This window comes from Cynocephalus volans, chromosome 1, assembly GCF_027409185.1.
Source record: "Cynocephalus volans isolate mCynVol1 chromosome 1, mCynVol1.pri, whole genome shotgun sequence".
Classification (NCBI taxonomy): Eukaryota; Metazoa; Chordata; class Mammalia; order Dermoptera; family Cynocephalidae; genus Cynocephalus; species Cynocephalus volans.
The window spans coordinates 266405895-266426854 of NC_084460.1; the positions used below are offsets into that span (position 1 = coordinate 266405895).

Below are 20960 nucleotides of genomic sequence, written 5' to 3' on the forward strand. Positions count from 1 at the left end.
TGTGTTTACTGCAATAAACTTCCCTTTTAGTACTGCTTTTGTAGTATCCCAGGTTTTGGTATGATGTGTCTTTACTTTTGTTAGTTTCAAGAAATTTTTTGTTTCCTGTTTAATTTCTTTTTGGACCCATAGGTCATTCAGGAGCATGTTGTTTAAATTCCATGTGTTTGTATAGTTGGCTGAGTTTTGCTTGTTATTGGTTTCTAGTTTCAATCTGTTGTGCTCTGAAGCAATACTTGAAATTATTTTAATTTTTAAAAACTTGTTGAGGCTTGACTTGTGACCTAACATATGGTCTATCCTGGAGAACATTCCATGTGCTGATGAGAAGAATGTGTATTCTGTAGTTATAGGACGAAATGTTCTGTAGATATCTGCCAGGTCCAATTGCTCTGAAGTGTAGCTTAACTCCTGCGTTTCTCTCTTAATTTGTTGTGTAGATGATTTGTCCAGTGCTGACAGAGGGTTGTTCAGGTCTCTCACTATTATTGTATTGGGGTCTATATCTTTTGTTAGGCTTAATAGTGTTGGGTACTCCCGTACTAGCAGTCCAGTGTTGGGTGCATATATATTTATGATTGTTATGTCTGCTTGTTGGATAGATCTCTTTATCATTATTTTGATGATCTCATCCCATTTACTTCTGGCATGTAGAATTTCTATTGAGAAGTCTGCTGTTGGTCTGATAGAAGCTCCCTTATAGGTGACTTGACACTTTTCTCTTGCTTCTTTTAAGATTCTGTCTTTGTCTGAGCTTTGCCAGTTTGACTATAATGTGTCTTGGAGAGGATCTTTTTGGGTTGAATCTGTTTGGGGATCTTTGAGCCTCCTGGATCTGAAGGTCCATGTCTATCCCTATACCCCACTGTGACTGTTAAAAGGGTGAGAAATCCTATTATGGTAATTGAAAGGTCAAGCCTTGAAGAGTTGATTGGATTGTAGGACCTTGCAGTAGTGAATGGATTAAAAATGGTGGTCAGGGGTGTGGTTCTGAGGGCTTTAAAAGAAGAGGAGAGTCTGTCTCTCTCTCTCTGCTCTTTCTGTTTCCACCATCTTGCAACGTGAGACCCCTGGTCACTGTTGCCACCACCAGATGGACTTTGGACTTCCCAGCCTCAGAAACTGTAAGCAATAAATTTCGTTTCCTTTATAAATCACCCAGTTTCAATATTTTGTTATAAGCAACAGAAACAGACTAATACAGACCAATTTATAAATATTTTCTTTTATGGTTAGTGTTCTTTTAATGTCCTGTCTAAGAAATCTTTGCCTACCCTAGGTTGCAAAGGGTTTCTCCTAAGAATTTCATAATTTACAGCAATGAAAATAAATGAACTATACCAACACATAGCACAAAGTCTCATGAACATAATGTTAAGCATAGAAAGGAAGACACAAGAGAATACAGTTTTCATTAATATAAAGTTTAAAAACAGTCAAAACTAAGCTATAGTGTTTACAGATGCACACATAAGTGGTAAAATTTATAAAGAGTTAAGGAAATCATTATCTTCAAAGTTAGGCTGTGCTTACCTCTAGGAGAAGGAAGCAGTAGGGGCACACAGGAGCCCTTTGAGATGTTTCTACTTTGTATCTTGGATTACTTGGATGTTTGATTTATAATTCTTCATTAAAGTGTATATTTATGTTTTTTGCACGTTTCTGAATGTGTTTTGCATTTTACATCTTAAACAAGATTCAACTCTTTTTTTCAGTGAAAGTGTAACTTCATTATAATTCTTAATTCTGGGACTTAAATGACCAAAATCCTCAACAGAAGGTTGAAAAATAGAGGAAAAAGAAAGCAATGGAAAATAGGAGGAAAGAAATACAGCACAAGTTTAGAAGGCACAATACCTAAGAAAAAGAAAAAGAAAAAGAAAAGAAAAGAAAAAAAGAGAGAGAGAGAAAATGGAAGGGACCACCAAATACATAAAGCCTCCCAGAACTGGAGGATGTGATTCCAGATTAATGGCCCTGAGTGCCCAGCACAATGAATGCAAATTGTGAATGTAAGGCACATACTGTACTGTAAAATTTCAGAAAACTGAAGACAGAGAGAAGATGCTACGTACTTCTAAAGAGGAGAGTGGGGGAAGCTCACATATAATAAAATAGGAACCAAAATTACTTTGGACTACTTGGATAGCAACACCAATAGCTAAAAGACAGTGGGGGAAATGCTTTCCACATCCCAAAGAAAACTAATTTCCAATCTAAAATGTCTATGCCCAGAAGGAGGGTAATAAAGGCATGTGCAGACTGTAAGTTCTCACCTTTTCTCAGGAAGCTACTGATGGATGTTGCTGAGCCATAACGAGGGAATAAACCAGGATAGAGAAAGACATGGGATTTATGATACAGAAGATTTGCACAAAAAGGACATAAAGGGAATTGTCAGGCTGATGGTTAAGGGAGATGCCAGGATGACAGCTGGGTACTCTGTGTAGAAGTAAGCCAGTCCAGATTGGAGCAGGTCCAATGACTCTGGAAGTGACTTTTCTAGGAACTTGAAATTAATAATATACCTATGCGTCTCACCTAGAGTGAGACACGATTTGGGTAACTGACGTAGAGTTTAGGATTTAATTACATAGAAAACCAACAAAACAGGACAATTATTAACTCTAGGAAAACAAAAAGTTATGCAAGAAAGGAAAAGCAATCATAGTTTGGTATACAACTTGGCCGTAACTATTGTTTGCACGATTATAGTAGCACAAGTACTGACGATTAATGTAATCCAAATCAGAATACAACTATTTTGGGAATATGGAGAGGTAAAAACGTTGGGGGTGAACATGGCGGGGGAGGGGGCGGAGTGATGGAGAAAGAAAGCTACAGTCTCCTCTTGTGTCTCAGCACTCAGGCCCAAGGCAGAGCCTCTGTTCCATGAGTGGTCACGGACCGGAATCGTTGGAAGAAGGGATCCCCTAGCTCTTCACTCACCCAAGACTTAGCCTCAGCAAAAGGAGGCTAGGAGCTGGATGAGAAACGCTGACATCCTGTTCCACTGACCATGAGCTGTGGGGAGGAGGCTCTGTGATCTTGGCTGCGGCATCTGAGTGGAGTCTTGTCCTGCTCAGCTGAGAGAGGGAAGGAAGGGAGAGGTGCTGGTGCAAACCTCACAGGCTCTGGTTTCTTACCAAAGAATTTTCACATTTTTGAGTAGTTTCTTCAGTTGCTGTTTGCCCTTATGACCATTTCCAGAGGCTTTAAGTGGTTGTTTGTTGCTGTTCTAAACAATCTTCACCAGTTTCACTCGGGGTGAGCCCGCCCAGCTCTTCACGCTGTCATGCGGGTAGTCAATGCCTTTAGCTTTGAATCTTGCAACTCTCCTGTAAGTTTAAAATTACTTCAAGAAAAGTTAAGACATTGTTTAAAAGTCACAAGAAAGTAGTTATTAGGAATAAGTAGGTTAAAACATACAGCCCCTTCACTTTTGCTGTTTATTGTTTCCATAGGTAACGAGTACTAGCAGGAGCCATAACAGCTCCTAGAACTACTTTCAATATCCGCCCCGGGTTCGCTGAATACCCAGAGGCAGAGAGTAAACAGGAAGCGGCGGCGTGGCAGCCTCTCCGGAGAGCAAGAGAATATTTCAACTCAAGGGACTCCTGGGAGCCGGTGAGTGGGACCTCTAGGTATTCAACTTTTTAGGGTGAAAACTGAGACAGTCCGGGGTGAGCCGAGGCCGCTGGAGGGGGAGTGGGCAGGGCAGCGCCACGCAGAGCGGTCGCCCAGCACCACGTCCACTTGCAGGCTTTCGGTTTCTTGGCCTCCATCTTGCCCGCGCTTCCCCGGCGTCCGGGAGAGTGAAGGCGGCAGGTTGGAGCGAGCCGAGAACCCCGGCGGTGGGCAGGCTGGTGAGTGCGCCCCGCGCTCGAGCCCGTGCAGGCAGCGCCCGCTCCGCCCCAGACCTGGAGACCCGAGGTCGGGTTCCCGCGCACTATCGCCGTGAGGCCCCCTCTCCGCCACTCCTCGCGTCTTTCCATAGACCTGGGCTTCGGTCCACTGGCCTCGGGCGGGGGTGCCCGGCAGGAGCCGGGGGGGTGGGGGTGGCCCTTCTGGCAGGGGACCCAGTCCTGCGGCTTGCCTATTTCGGGTTTGTCCCCTGGGAACCCAGCTGGGCTGGGCGCGCCCGCCCCCGCGCCCTCCCCCCTTGCCTCCGCGCTAGGCCCGTCACCCCTTCTCCTCCGCCTACGGGTTCCCACAAGGGCGGCTGAGGTTTCCGGGATCCCAGGTGCGGCCCCGAGTGCCCCGACGGACTGGACCGACCGGGAAGTAACCCTTGGCCAGCACTGGCCACCCCTGCAGCCCCAGAGTCGGAAAACTGGCCGCGAGCGTTGGTCCTCAACGTTGTGTCAGCCTTGCATAAAATGGTCTTTAGAGGTATTCGATTTCTGGGGTGAACTGTTCAAAAGATCTGGCAGTTCTCCTTTCGGAAAGTTGACGAGAACGAGGACTTTTTTTTTTTTTTTTTTTTTTAACCTTTTTCGTGACGGGCACTCAGCCAGTGAGTGCACCGGCCATTCCTATATAGGATCCGAACCCGCGGCGGGAGCGTCGCTGCGCTCCCAGCCCCGCACTCTCCCAAGTGCGCCACCGGGTTGGCCCAGAACGAAGATTTTTTGAAGTGTGCGTGCACGCTGGCCTCTACTCGGCGGGAGCTGCTCCCTCGGGAATTTTTACTCTTTCCCAATAATGTCGTGAAGTACGTCAGGGTTGTAATTCCTCAGCGCAGTTTAATGTATATTTTGGCAAATTGCAAGGAAAACTTGCCTTGGGAAAGTCGGAAATGTTTGACTGATAAGATTTTTTTAAGCCTTAACATAAACCTGTTTCCGCCACTTTCCCTCCTCTTCAAAAGGACTGAGAAATTTAAGATGGTTTCAAGTTGTTCTCGTTTGACTGTGTCCGGATTTAGACAAGAACATGTTCTTTTAATAATTACAATGAAGTGCAGTAGAACAAAGGCCACTGAAATTCAGAATAAGCTTTTGGTTCAAGGGAGCAGGAAGTAAGTTCAAGGACACTAATGTTTTCTCAAAGATTGTTGACATTTGAAATTTGTTCTTACGCAAAGGTGAATCGGGTAAGGGGATAGCAGATGTCAAGAATTTTGGACATTGACAAACAGGTATAATCTAAAACTAAGGGCACCGGCGGGCTTGATATGCTTTAGATAAGAGTTCAGATAAGAGGAACAGAATTTTTGGTATTTTTCCCTCTGGTAGTTCCGTAAATAATCTTACAAAAGAGTTTCGTTGAACAAAAACTTGGCTCAACTCCAAAGTTTAAAAAAAGACTGGGTTTGGAAGGGAATTTTGAACGTGTTTGCCTACAGAAATCTTTTTTTGTTGTTGTTCTTAACACTTATTTTATTACAGCTTTTGAGCCGAACGTCCTGGTTAAAATGTTGTCTTTTTTAATTCTTTTTTTCTAGCGACTTTACGTTTTACATTTGTTTGTAACTGACGTTTGCAGTCCCTTTAACACGGTTTTGCTTCCTTCAAACCGGTTTCTAAGGTGAATCCACCTGCAGGTCTGCAGAAGCGCAGGGTGCTCGCCGCCGTGGGAGTCCTGGGCCACCGCGGGATGGGGGCGGGGGGGGGTTGTGGGCAGCTTTTGGAACTTTGGCAAGGAGCCTAAGGAAGTAGGTTTGGTCCCCTGGGCGTCCCCGGGTTCTACCGCCGATCTTAGGGCGGTGGGGCTCAGCGACCGCCCGTACTCAGTCTTGGTGGCCCGCGGGCTGTACGTAATTCCCCCGAGCGCTGCGTGGGCTCTTTGGCCACACCAGGGGGATTTTACCGTCTGGAGAGACGCGCATGGCCCTGTGCGAGTTCTGTGCTGGAACGGGGAATTCCGCAGACGACATTCTCGAACCCAGACGCCTCCTGTGGGCGGCGGGTCAACTGGAGGGCGGCGTGGAGGAGGCGGATAGGGGCTTAACAGGAAGAGGTTACAGGACGCCGGCTGGGGAGGCCGCCTCCTGATGCATGCGACGCTCTGCCCCAGTTCCTGGTCCTGTCAGGAGCATTTCCCAGTCTGGTTTTCCGGAGCGGCAGGTCCGAGTGTGTCCAGCGAGGGAGGGTGTCATTCCGTGCAGAGATCCAGTAGGAAGAGTCAGCAGCTGCTCCTGCGTGAGTAGGCAGAGAACCTTGCCCGCTTCACTGCTCCCGACCCCCAACCCCAGGCTTGTGTGCCTTGGGCTCCGGGGACGGCAGGGTACTGTTCCTCAATCCTGCAGAAAAGGATTGCGTCTCCTGTTTTCGACCCTTGGTCCCTTCCTCGAGCCTCCTGGGGATTCACCCACAACACTCCGAGGCGTGTCGCTCTTTTAAATCCCAGGAATGGACTCCGTTTGGGGATAGGGAAGCCCGTGAACTCTGATTATTTCTTCTTTGTAGAGCCCTAAGGGCTAATTAAATTCGTGTTTACGGACTCAAATGCCTCCTTGCCTTGAATTCGGTATAATCCTATCAACACTTACTGAGCTCCTCTGGGCCAGGCAGAGTTCTGGGTGCTAAGGACATAGAGATGGATCTAAACTTGGTTCCTGTCCCCACAACCTCACAATGTGGTTGGGGACCAGTCAAAGTTACCTACACAGGTAACTTAGAGTCAAGGCAGTCTAGACAAGGTCCACTCACAGACTGACCTAGGAGGGAGTTTGCTGTGCTGGGGTGGGGACGTAATGACTGGCATTCATGCTTTACTTAACTACAGTATTATTATAGTCGTAATGCTCTACCTCTCCTTTATTTTGCGCTCCCATTATCCCTAGGAAGATTAACCCAGCCCCATCGGTGCTCTTCCTCGGCACTTTCCATATGCTCAGTGGCTGTCTTTGCACTTACACAGCATTGCACTTAACATTCTGTACTGTAATACTTTTTCTTAAAAAACTTTTTAGTCAAGTTGTATTATAATTACCTGGATTAAAATACATGCCAAGTAAATAGAGAAAGCGCCCAGGAGTCCATTCCTAGAGATACCAAAGGTTGAAGTTTAGTGTCTTTTTTAGACATATGTGCACTCAAATATAACCTTTTCAGTGTTTTAAAAAATTACATACCTTCTCTCCCCCTTTATTTTGTATGACGCTATTTCTACAAACTATATTTCAGAACCGGTGTTTGTTCTGCTAGTAGCTTTGCTTTTCCACATGTTAACTTCACTCCCCTCTGGAAGCAGCGTTTCTAATGAAAGATTTCTTTTTCAAATGATCAGTGTTTTTGAGAATGTGTGCATCCGCAATTTATTTCATTCATTTGCTTCTTCAGATGCCTCAATTGTTTTTTCTCCCTCTTCAATTCTTGGTTTAGAGAAATAATTTCGTTTTTGACCCCATGTACATACAGATATATATGTTTTTGAATCTTTTCTTTCCAAATAAAATTGTTTCTTTTTCCACACCTTGTACCTCGTTCAGTATTTATGTTACTTTAATGGTCTCCCCATCTAGCCACTTTGTCTTTATTTGACCATTTAAGTTTCTGACCAAAGCAACAAACAGCTTCTTCGTTATTTCCCTCTTATTCTCAATACTGGGTTGTCATCTTTGTAGTTCAGTAATTGTTATGAAAGAACTAAGCTCCACCAATTTAATACTACATTCAACTGCATATTCAAGATGGTTTGTGTCTTCTGCAGTGAACTCTTCACTTAGAGAAATAAATCTATCATCACTTACATCTGTGTCTATATACCTCACTTCTTCAGTTTCCTATAGTTGAAGAATTCTCTTGTAGCTACTTGTTCCAAGACTTAAAATGTTTCCCAAGGTAATGACTTCATTCAGTCATCTGACTTTACAAAGCTTCCTTATCTACTTCTGAAATACTTTTTTTTCCCTTGAACTTCTTTGGATCTTTCCTTTCAGTCACATGAGGGTACTTCAAAAGCTCATCAAAAAATAGAATTAAAAGATAATACAAATCTTTCTATGAACTTTTGGAAGACCACTTGTATGTCTGGGTTTTTTTTTTTGTTGTTGTTGTTGTTGCTGTTATTTTTACTTTACCTGAAACTTCCAAAAGTAGTTTTTAAAGTTAATGATCTTTATTTTAAAGAGTAGGCACTTGACAAATCTCTTGCTTGAATACTATTTAGTGAGTGAACCAAATTCTCTGCAGTAATGACCAAAACTTGGTTCAGAGTTGAATTTAAAAAAAAAAAAAAAATTTGTTCAGCATTTACTGAACACCTGCTAGTGCTAAGGGTGGGAGCATATAGGAGATCTCCCTCTGCTGTGGTGCTCCCTTCCTAGTTGGGAAAGACAGAAGCAGCAGCAAAAGTTATGCTCAAAACCTTGGCCATAGTATGCTATTGAAACCCCAGAGTTTGAGTTTTATACTTGAGTTCTACTCTAACCCATGGCTGGGTTATTTTAATCTGGCAGATAATTATAAGGCTGTGCTCTAAGTACCCTGTTGGAGCTATTAATAAAATGTTTTGGTGGCACAGGGAAGTTATATATAGCACAAAGCTTGTACCCCTGGAGAATCTTTATCAGTTGCAGTTTGCCTAGGCTTTCTGTAAACATGCTGGCTCTCATTCAGCTTAAATATAAAATGAGTGTATACCTTTAATCTAGATAGTCACCAGAAATGTCACAGAACCTAGCAAGAGGAACCAGAAACTAGGGAACAGGTATCAGGGATGGTGATGAGACTGAAGCAAATGGGGAATTTTTATTTTCTTCTCTACTTTTCTCCTTTTTCCAGATTTTCCTGTAATAAGCAATTAGTGCTTTTCATAATTAGAAAAAAGAATGCTTTATAAATAGAATTTTGAGTTTTATATCCCCAGTGTTATGAACAACATTTTTGTTATTTTTTTAGTTTTTTATTAGCATATTCATTGTTACAAATCATACTTATTCTTTATGTCCCTCATCCTATTTCTCCCCTTCCTCTCCCCCACCTCCTCCGCCCTTTCCCCCTTCCTCACCCCGTCCTCTCTCTAATAACCATAGATTTGTTCTCTCCATCTAATAGATTAACTGTTCCTCTGTTGGTTTGTTGCCTAGATGATTTGTCCAGTACTGAGACAGGTGAGATCGAGTCCTCCCTATTATCGTAAATCAGATGCTTCCTCTATTACTCTAGAGTGTATGCACAACTTCTGATTTTGAATAGAACTATCTCCTGAAGGGCCAACCTTATCTCTTTAGTTACTGGAGACTCCATTGTATAACAGTGAGTATATCTGCCAGGTTGAATTTTTTTTTTTTTTTTTTTTTTTTTTTGTGGCTGGCTGGTGCAGGGATCTGAACCCATTACCTTGGGGTTATAAGGCTATGTTCTAACCAACTGAGCTAACCGGAAAGGCCCAGGTTGAATTTTTAATTCAAGCCAGTCTTATCTACATAAGCGTCAGAGAATATCTGCTAAATATTTTATTTTAGTGTGGCATAACTGATATTAAGCTATTCTTTTCGACAGATAGGATTCTTTCTTGAGCTGCTTTTTATTCCTTTGATCAAAGCCTTGAGGAGAGGGAATACATGTCTTTCTGACTGCTGTTGGATGAGGATATACATCCATTTTCTCTAAGGGTGACATCAGATGGTTTGGATACCTCAGAAGAAGTGAGGCGAAGCCACAGTCCTTTGTTCTTTTTGAAATTGAGATCTGGTCTCTGAATTCAGGCTTTGCTGAAGCATTAAAATTTGAAATCTTGCTTAAATTCAGCCATCTTGGCCTGCTGCTTTTTTTTTTTTCTACCAAGGAAGTTGAAGTATAATAAATTGATGGATAATAAATTGATAATAAATTGATGAATGTAGCAAATACCTCACGTTATCCTATGGCTTTTTCTTAAGTGTGTGAAAACAGCGATAACACATGGAAGATTCGTTGTGTGTTAAGCTTACACCATTTCATACAAGATTTTGGTAATTTTGAGGATGTTAGAGGCTTGTCCTACTTGGGAAAAAAAATATTTAAAATTTTAGGTACTTTTGAGTTCATCCTAGGAGAACCACACTACAGTACAGACAGTGTTGGTACTGGGTTGGAGGTTTGGCAAAAATGAAAACTCTGACACGTAAATCTTAAGAGTTTTAGGAATTACAGTTTATTCTGATAAGTGCCAAGGATACATTTTTAGTAAAAGGTGAAAGGTACTGGGAGTTGCACCTTTTGCTAATAGGCCAGGAGATGTCTGGTGAGCTTGGTTGGAGATATATTCTCTCTGTACAAGGTGAGGTCCTGCCAGCTCCCAGGAAGCTCTGCATGGGGGCTTACCCAGCCTTTTACATTCACATTGTAAAGTCACCCTAAAACAACAGCATCATTATCTCATACAGTTGCAAAAGCTTCCTTTCACAAGCTGTATTTCCTGGATGTAACAACCAGGTTCCAAGTATATATTGCTACACCACCGGCTCCATCTTGCTTCATTGTAGGTTATAAAAGGGTCAGTGGTTATTACACATGTGCCTACCTGCTGCAGCTGTGCAGTGATAACCACTCTGTTCAAAGCCCAAGAGGGCTGAGCTTGGCAGGCCTGGCCAGGGGCTACCACAACATAATGAAGATGAGTAAGAGCCTATCTATCCTCAAGGAAATCCAGACGTGACAGTACCCGACTAACTCTTGTGTAGGATAGAATAAGATAAATGCCAGAAGAGAGTTCAAACAATACTACAAAGCAGGAGGAGATGACCTGATTTGTGGATCAAAATAAGCTAATGGAAGAGATACCTTGAAAGGATAGAATTTCAACAGACAGGCTGAGAGGAAGGAAGGAGCTTTCCAAATGGACTCAAGTGCTTGAGCAAAGTCACTGGGGCAGAAAAACACCGTCCAGGGAACAGTGAGATTTTTATTTGTCTGGAGTTAGAATATGGGCTGGGCAGAAGCGGGGTGATATTCTTAGTGCCTGGGCTATGCATGTGAAGTTCACTCCAGCCATAATTGAACTTTGGTTAAGGTGGAGCAGGCCACTACAACTGGATTTAGCTCTATTGTTCCTGGTGACTCTGCTCATGTTTCTTAATCCAATTAGATGATTCTTGGTCTCCTTTTGATCTATATCCTTTCTCATTCTGTGATTCATTCTCTCATTTTCTGCAGCCTATATGCAACTATGAACCAGAGAGGTTATTGGAAGTAATGTTAGGTTGGAATTTGTGGAAGCTTTCCTGACAGTCATGGGAAGTCAGTTATGTCTTAGTCCATTTTGTGCTGCTATTACAAAATACCACAGATTGGGTAATTTCTAAAGAATAGAAATTTATTTCTCACAGTTCTGGAGACTGGGATGTCCAAGATCAAGGCACCATTATCTGGTGATGACTACTTTTTGCTTCCAGGATGGTGCCTTGAACTCTGTGTCTTCCAGAGGAGAGGAACACTGTGTCCTCACGTGGCAGAAGGCAGAAGGACAAAAAAGGAAATGAATTCTGTCCATCAAGCCCTTTTATTAAAGGTCACCTAATCCCATTCACAAGGGAGAAGCCCTCTTGGCCTAATCACCTCTTAAAGGCCCCACCTCTTAGTTCTATCACATTGGCAGCACCTGAATTTTGGAGTGGACACATTCAAACCTCAGCAGCCTTATCAAAGAACTTTATAAAGTATGACTTCTAATTTTATGTCATCATATAATTGGGATTGTCTATTGTTTGTGGGCAATATTGCTTGTTATGATTGACATACACTGCTGGTGAAGCCAAATAATTTTTTTCCCCCCTATATAAAGATAACTGGTAAGGGGATCTTTATCCTTGGCTTGGTGTTGTCCAGCACCACGCTCAGCCAGTGAGCGAACTGGCCATCCCTATATAGGGATCCAAACCCGTGGCCTTGGTGTTATCAGCACCATACTCTTCCGAGTGAGCCACGGGTTGGCCCTCCAAATAATTTTTCTAATGCATGTTTTTAGCCACTGATATATGATAATGGTTAGTAACATCCCAAATTGGGATGTATTTATGCTTTAGCCTCAGATCATGGTCTTCTATGTTTGAGTATGTATCTTCAGTGTTATAGAATCACATGATGATTTATTTTTACACATTTATTATTACACGTTCTCATTTTAAATACTTTGGGGAGGGCATAAAATGGCATTTCATGCACTATCTTAGGTTTGAGATGTCTACAGATGGAGGAGGAAGGGTAGGTTCATCTTTTTTTGCTTGAATTGCTGGACACACAGCCAGCGTCTACAGGTTCTGCACACAAATGGAGGAGGGAGGCGGATTCTGTTATATTCAGGATGAATGCATGTAACTTTTGTGAGATGTTCTGTTTTGCCCAGGTTTGTGTGACCTCTTCTCCTTCGTCTTTTTATAAACTTCTGAGGTGACTATCTCAAGTACTTCATGTTTCTATCTCACTGGGACTTCCCAGACACCTGAAAGTTCCAGGTTTGCATGCTGCTTTCTGCAGCCAGCATATTTTGTGGGGTTGCTGAGAAATTACATTTGCTTTCATGCTGTGGCTCATTAGACATGACCTTGCTTCAAGTGGAGAAGGAGTACAGAGAATGGAATGTTAAGTATGTCTCTGGAGAGGCTAACCATTCATGCTGGCTGCTGTGCTACTGATTACAGGGAACATTATGTGCTTTGGATACCAGATGGTTTGGGGGCAAAGTTGACATTCTGTGAGAAGGATTAAGAACTTAACTTCTTAAAGTTAACCACATTTTACTAGCACCTATTAGGGCTAATGCTGGGTGCCGGGAAGTTGTGTTCAGTGCTTTAATAGAGGTTTGTATGCAGTACAGTGGTGGTACAAAGGAGTTACTGACCAAATCTGTGTAGGCTCTTCCCAGGAAAGCTTTATACAGTAGAAGATAGTTCAACTGGCCCTGAAGGCTGAGAAGGGTTTTGCTAGGCAGGTAAGTGGAAGAGGGTAATCTAGGCAAAAGCACAAAGGCATGGGAAGGAACTCCTTGTTGAGGTTTGGTTGAAGCCGAATGTATGATGAGAGATGAGGGCAGACACTGGACCATGAGGGGCCTTGAATGCAAAGAAAATGCATCTCCCATTGCAGGGAGATGAGGAACCACTGAAAGGCTGGAATTAGGAAAGTGACTTAGTTCAGGCTTGAACTTCAGAAGGTTTATTCCAATGGGAGTTAGATTTGGAGAGGGTGAGGTCAGAGGCAGGTGGCACAGAAAGGCCAGGGAGACAAGTCTGGGTGAAAGAAGGATGCTAGGGAACACCAGAATTTAAGGAGCAGTTGCTGAGGGGGGAGGGCAAAGGTAAGAGAGGGACTGGGTAGAATACAGTGTAAGGTCAGCCAAGGGAGAAGAATTTCAAGGAGGGATTAATTAGCAGCATCAAGTGGGATAGAGTGGTCAGATGAAAGAGGACTTCTAAATGCCCTCTCGGAGGTCACCGAGGCCTGGACAAGAGCAGTATCATCTGGGTAGGGATACCAGGGTGAGGCAGGGGAGGCGCTTGCCTCACAACATTTAAGGGGATGCTCAAAAACTCAGTACTCAAGATAAATAGTATTTGACACAATATTTTAAAAAATTGACATAACTGCCAAAAATCTATAGTGAACAAAATACCAAAGTTTAAATAAGGACAGCATTGGTATTACCAATTTTTCCTTTGACTTCAGATTCCAGTCTGGCTTGGCACTGAGGTCACTGTGTTGGAGAAGATGGTGATGTGGAGGGATCTGGTGGAGGCATGTTGAGGAGTGAATTGAAGTCAAAGAACTTGAAGCCCTGAGTGCATGCTGTTCCTTTACAAAGTCCCAGCTTCATGTGATAGGAAATAAAATGAAAGGATGCCTGGTCTAGGGGACCTCAGGCTTAAGGGACTTTTGTTTTATTTATTTGTTAAGGTAGAAGACACTTGAACATGTTTATGAGCTGAAGGGAGCAGTCCCTGGGATAGAGGGAGGCTGATGAAACAGCAGGGGCTCATTGGAGACAGGAGGGCACATAGGGAGGGGTTGGCTCCAGGCAAGCTGAGGGATAGGAGGTGCCAGCTTGGGCAGAAGAAAGGTGGAAGGTTGCAGGAGCTCATGTCTGATAGATGGCAATGTCATCTGATGAGAAATGGCACCAGTGGATGGTGTCAGGATGGAAGAAAGCAGTGAAGGTTGGAGCTCTCCCTGAAGGGTGTGGAAAAGGAGCTGAGCAGCAGTAGGATCCCAGCAGAGGGTGGAAACAAGGGTGTGGTGGTATCACTTTGCATGTGTGTGATCTTTTCTCCCTCCCTTCAGAACTACTTGCTACTCAAGGTATATAAGTAGGGGAGGCTCACTGTCCAAGGCTGGGGTCCTGGGGTGACCCACTATACTGGTTTGTCTGGGACTGAGGGGTTTCCTGGGATGCAGGAGCTTGATGCTAAAGCTAGAAAGTCCTGGGCAAACCAAGACCAGTTGATCACTCAAGGTATCATACGGCTGATGGTCAAAAAGGCGAGAGAATTGAGGGTGCTGGCCAGATGTTGTAGCATATGCTCTGGGTTTGGTCTGGAGAGAAAAATAAGTGAAGCATTACCTGGTAGCATCTTGTGAAATTCCATTCATTCATTCAAAAAATACTGAGTGAGTGCTAACTATGAGTTAGGTACTGGAGTCTGTACAGAGGATTTAACCGCAAAGAAGAAATAAATGCTCTCACGGAGTATGCTGTGGTGGCCAAGGTCGGTGCTCAGAACTCATTCTCATCTCTGTCTAGAGGGTGAAATACTACAAACTGCATTTCCTAGACTCTTACAGCTAGGATGTGAATTAAGTTCTGCCAGTTAGATGCATTCAGGCAAGATTTGCAAACAGAAGTGGGTGGAGGCCAATACTTTGCTGCTTTTCTTAGCTTTTTGGCTGGCAAGCATGGTGGTGGTGATGTGGGGGTTGGGGGACAGTGTTACAATGTCCAGTTACCTGCTTTTCAGGTGGTAGGGCCGCCTTCTGATCTCTGGGTCTCTGCTATGACAGGATATTCTTTGAGCTCAGTACTCTTAGTGGTGGCCTACCAATTCTCCACTGCCCTGGTTGAGGCCATGTCATTCTGGGAGCCTAGGAGTCTTTGCTAGTAGCCCAGCCTAGAGCCCCTTCTGTCAGCCCTTCCAGCACTTGTGTAAGTACAGTCATCCCTTGGTATCCATGGGGGATTGGTTCCAGGACCCTGGAAGATAGAAAATCCGTGGACACCCAAGTCCCTGATATAAAATGGTGTAGTATTTGCATATAACCTACACAAATGCTCTCATATACTTTAAATCATCTATAATTATTTTTAATACCTAATATAATGTAAATCCTGTGCAAATAGTTGTTGTATTGTTTTAAAATTTTTATTGTTGGATTGTTTTTATTGTTTTTTTCCTTGAATATTTTCGATCTGCAGTTGTTGAATACTCAGATGCTTGAACCCACAGATGTGCAGAGCCAACTGTACCAGAATTAACTGTACCAAAAATGCCTGGAGTGTTCTGCTAGAACCTTCTGCTTTTTCTATTAGCCAGTGTTGTGGAAACTAACTCTGGTGACAAAGCTTATATAAGCTTTGTTTGGCATTTAAAAAGAATCATTGGCAATGGTTTTGTGACTTCTACCAAAGAAATGAAACTGGAACTGGTCTTAGGTTTTAGTTGCTGTGTTTGTGAAAGTCAGGGACAGTTTGCACCACAGTGGAGATTTTGTGAGGGTGTGGAAAAGAAGGGGAGATGTAGTCATTAAATTAGAATATGCCTGTGAGGAGAGTTAAGGGGAAGTCCTTCAACATTCTAGAAAACATGCTGATGTCAGTTTTGTCTGGCTAAGGAAGGTAAATGGCTTAAAACAGAAGGGTGAAATGATACTAATGGAATATTGATCAGTCAGGGAGATTAGGTACTTGAAAGCAGGGAAGAAAAAGAATTGGGCCTGGAAGGCCCTTTTTCTCCTCACCTGAGTGAGGTGAAGGGAGGTGACTCTTCAGAGCAGGTGAGTGGAGTGCCAAGCCAGGCTGTTCAGGCAGGTGGGGTTGGTCACTGATGGGCACAGGTCCTTTCACAGGACTCTAAAGAACTCTAAAATCTGACCTGTTCTTTTTGAGGATAACTTTGGGCAGCCTTTATTTAGGCTTTCTTGTTCTAAAGTTTGTCTACATATATACCAAGGAAGCTCTAAAAGCATTTAAAATTCTATGCTATGAGATAGTTTTGCATGTAGTGGTTTTTTTTTTTTTTTTCATGCCTGTATTTCTTTTATACAGTACTAGTTATCTGAACTGGTATAGGCTGAGTGCATAGGAGATAGAAATTCATTTTTCAGTTTCCAAACCTGTAACGTTTCCTTTTGACCTATCATTGTTTTCTAATTTTATTGTACTGTAGTCAGAGAATGTGGTATGAGATATATTTATTTTAGTATTTGCATATGTGTCACCCAGCTTATGAAATAAAATATAAATTTGGTCATTTCCCCTCTGCATACTTATCTAGTCACATTTCCTTCATACCTTAATGAAAAACACTGTTCTGAATTTAGTATTTACTATTTCTATGCATGTTTTAATATTTTTACTGTATATGTGTATGTGCATACATATATATGTATGTATGTGTGTGTATATATATTCATGAGGAGTCCTCAAAAAATTCTGGAAGGATTCCTATTATCTTTTAATTCTATTTTCTATGAATTTTTTTGAAGTACCCTCATGTATATACATATATATCCCTAAACAATGTATGGTATTATTTTTAATATTTAGAATTTTAATGTAAATGAATCATACTGTATGTATGCCTTAGCAACTTGCCTTTTGCCTCAACACAAATTTTTGTTTGTGAGATTCACGTACTTCTGGCTCATTTTCAGGGCTATATAGTATTTCGTTAAAGAAATAATACATTTTTTCCAATCTCTTCTTGAGAGACTTTTAGGTGGTTTCCATTTTTTTGTTATTACATGCACTGCTAGTAGGAACATTTTGTATATGTCTTGGTGTACCTCTCTGAGAGTTTTTAAAGGTATTTACTTAGAAATGAAATTTTCATGTTATGGAGTAATGTATGTTTTCAGCTTTACCAGATATTATCAAATTATTCTTCAGAGTGGCTGAAAGTATCAACCCTCTAATCTTCTAATCACTAGATCTTTCTGGTGAAAGACCTGAGAGCCCCAACTTGAGGCTGTCTAGGGATCCCAGTCTAAGTCACCTCATTAGCATAAACTGAGGTATGATTAAAAGGAATTTACTGTGAATAACAAAAGACACTCCTATCATTCAGGAAATACCAAGGGTTTTAGGAGCTCTTTGACAAACTGGGACAAAGGGTAAATAAATTTCATATGATACCACAACTTACATTTGCCCCTTTTTCCTCCTTCATATAAGTTTAAAATCAGTTTGCCGAGGTTCATGGCAAGTTTTGTTGGGTTTTTGATTGGACTTATAGTTAATTTAAGAATTTACTTGAGAATTGGTATCTTCAAGATATTGATCCTTCTGTCCATGATTATGGTACATTTCTTTCTTTTTTTTTTTAATTGTAGCCCATAAAAATATAATGATGTCTGCAAATTTTATATTTGTCTTTTACAAAAGCATCACTAGTCTTTGTATTTACATATGGTACATTTCTTTAATTATCTTCGTCTTAACTGAAGTCTTCAATAAAGTTTTAATTTCTTCTTTAAATATCTTATATTTTCTTTAGATTTATTTTGTTAGGTTTATTTATATATCTTTTGTTAGATTTTGTTGCTATTGTAAATAGTATCTTTTTGAAATTTATATTTTCAGGGCTGGCCCGTGGCTCACTTGGGAGAGTGTGGTGCTGACAACACCAAACCAAGGGTTAAGATACCCTTGCCATTCATCTTTAAAAAGAAAAAAAAAGATTTATATTTTCTTCCTATTTGTTGCTAATGTATAGAAATGTAATTGACTTTTATTTATTGATCATATATCTCAAATCTTTAACCTCTTGTTAACTCTAACATTTTGTCTGTCAATATACTCAGGTTTCCTATGTAGAAAAATCTTATTTTATTGTCTGTGAATAATGATCATTTTTTTCTTTGGTTCTGGTGCTTACTACTCTATTTATTTTTTCTTGTTTTACTGTGCTGGTTCTCTCCTTCAGTTCAATGTTGAATAGAAGAGATGATCATGCATATCCTTGTCTCAAGCCTGATTTTTTAAGAAAATGCTTGTAACATGTTACCATTAAGTACAATATTTGCTGTGGGTTTTTTTCTTTCATAATTATTATCTAGCTGCTTATAAATTGCTGCCTGGTAAGATAGGTCCCTTGCTTTTAATCCATGAATCAGTTTTTTAGAGAACTCACATCTTTATTATATTTAATCTCCCTATTCATGAACAAACTATAGCTTTCCATTTATCTAGGTTTTTATCAATGTCTTTTCAATAATTTATAGGTTTTTTCCCATTAAGGTCTTGCATATCTTTTGTTAGAATCATTCCTAAATCTTTTTTTTTTTTTTTTTGGTCTTTTTGTGACGGGTAAGGGGATCGCAACCCTTGGCTTGGTGTCGCCAGCACCGTGCTCAGCCAGTGAGCGCACCGGCCATCCCTATATAGGATCCGAACCCGCGGTGGGAGTGCTGCTGCGCTCCCAGGCATCATACTCTCCCGAGTGCGTCATGGGGCCGGCCCATTCCTACATCTTTTGATGCTATTATATGCAGTAACTTTTATAATTATCACTGTGGTTTTTATCTCTTTTTTCTTTTTAGTCCCCTACAATTTTACTTACTTTCTTACATCTCAGTTGTGTATTTGAGTAAATATTTTTTATGTTTTATTCAGCATCTCTACCTACATTGTAGTTTTTTCAGATTAGCTAGCACAAGGTTTCTCAACCTCAGCACTATAGGCATTTTGGGCTGGTTGATTCTTTGTCGTTTGGGGATGGGCATTGTGGGATGTCAGCAGCATCCCTGGCTTCTAACCACTAGATGCCAGTAAGCACCACCTGGTTATGATGACCAAAAATGTCTCCAGACATTGTCAAATGTCCTCTGAGGGGCAAAATCACCAGTGGTTAAGAACCATTGATCTGACCTATTATATTGCAGAAATTTCCCTCATCTTTTTGAACTAATTTTAAGGTACTTGTTTTAGACTCCTTCAGATGTAGGCTCCTTGGATGTGGATTCTGTTTGTTTTCTCTACTCTCATGGTGATTTTTATTTTTGCGCATAGTAATTTTTAAGGATGACCTTGCCTTCAGCAGAAGTTATTCCCTTGATTTCTCATATGCCCTGGGTTGTGAATGAATCTCATGGGGTGGTTTTGAGTTTGCCTCTGAAGATTTTATGGTCTTCCTTAGTCTGAGAGTAGTTTTTGTTAATTGCTTGGCTTGGGCTTAAAAGAAATACAACAAAGTCGTGATTATTTGGACCCTAGCCCTACCTCTCACTTGTGTGCTCTTCTTTCTCAAGTGCTTATCATCTCTAACCACAATTAACTGCCCCGAGCCCCACCCCAGTACTAATATTTTGCTACATCTGGGTGGCCTGGCTCTGCACAGGGATCTGTAGTTTTCTTTCTGGTATTTTCTCTCAATGTGCAAGATGCTACCACTGAGTAATTTTGCTGCCAAACTATTTCCCATTACCACAGAGGGAAGGCAGCATGCCAGTGCTCTTGCCGAGTGTGTGTGATGGGTAGAAAGCAATCATGAGTGTAACGGCTGGAGGAAATGAACTGAGCAGATAATGTTTTTTAAAATGGTTATGTAACTCCGTTAACTCTTGATGGTATTGTTATATCATTGATAATTATGAATTATAAAAGTTAGATGACTGTTTTTAAAAATAGGGTATTAAACATTTCATTTCTAGTATTATTTGGTTCTTTTTCAAGTATGTCAGGTGAATTTGGATATCTCATTCCTCAATCTTATGTTTCATGATCTCTTATTTTATCCCTTCTAGTGTGTATAAATATTTTATTGGTTAAATATTTGATAACGACAACTCCTAACAAAATTGTGGAATATAGATTTAGGTTTTGTGAAACATGAAAAGTTAGTGTTCGGCTTTCAGATTTAAAAAAATGAAGTAGTCTGAGTGCCAGTTTTTCTACTTTCATTGAGCAATTATTTTAGTAAATTTTATTTCTTCAGTTTTTCACAAACCAGCCATATTTGAGTGAAGTTGGGACGAATGGGCATGGGATTGGCATAGTCACACCAATACTTATTAGCAAGTATACATCAGAGAAAAAGGTCTGTTTTTAGTAAGAGCTCATCACCCATTTAGATTGTGGAAGGCCAATGTAAAAGGTATGAATGAATGATCTATTTTAAAATAAAATACTTAAAATTTAAAAAGGGGGCTGTCCAGTTAGCTCAGTTGGTTAGAGCACAGCCTTAGAACATGAAGGTCATCGGTTCGATCCCTGTACGGTCCAGCTGCCAAAAAATGAAATAAAATTTAAAATAAATGTAACTTCATTACTTCAATGAAGTGTTTAGTAACTTTAAATGTAATTTGAGTGCTTTCAGACACTAAAGAACTCATTAATATTTCCTGTGATGGGGAACTCTGGAACTCTAGGAAAACTGTGCTTCCTCTAAGAATCTGTTTTGCTTTTCTTCTCTTGGACAGCAAGAACTGTTTAACTTCCTATGTATCCCTTTTTGCTTTGATGGCCAGGAAGCTCAGGAACAAACTTCTGAAATCTGTTTAGGCCCTTCTGGCCTGCATATTTGCATTAAATTCTCTATCTCTCTACCCCATTTCTAACTTCTAACATAATTTTTTCCCCTTTTTTTAATAAAAAAATTTTCTATTTACGTGTTTTTAGTGTAACATGCCTCAACTTACAATACTGGAAAAAAGGGATGGAGTAGAGACAGAAACCTCTTTTTTTCCATTGTTTATGATACCCTGCAGAGAGGGTCTGTTTTGCCAAGACCCATATTTGTTCAAGCCCAGTTGGGTGAGGTCCTTGCAAGTGGATGTTAACCCCTTTGACAAGTTTCTCTAGTCTAGTCAGCATGCCTAGTTATT

At 41.2% G+C, this 20960-nt stretch overlaps 1 protein-coding gene across 10 annotated transcripts in view; it reads left to right on the forward strand.

The window, feature by feature from the left end:
- The first annotated feature begins 2896 nt into the window (after nt 1-2896).
- CFLAR (CASP8 and FADD like apoptosis regulator) overlaps nt 2897-20960 on the forward strand; it is a 45986-nt gene continuing 27922 nt past the window's right edge. Inside the window, exons 1-3 of one of the 10 annotated variants that reach the window (XM_063109725.1) lie at nt 2906-3340; nt 3465-3627; nt 3763-3866. The gene's annotated coding sequence lies outside the window, so the exon portion shown is untranslated. Of the gene's footprint in view, nt 3341-3445; nt 3628-3762; nt 3867-4094; nt 5141-5622; nt 6144-8975; nt 9204-12719; nt 12859-15566; nt 15912-20960 lie in introns of those variants that run through there. The other 9 variants (XM_063109773.1, XM_063109706.1, XM_063109716.1 and 6 more) reach the window with 9 other exon arrangements.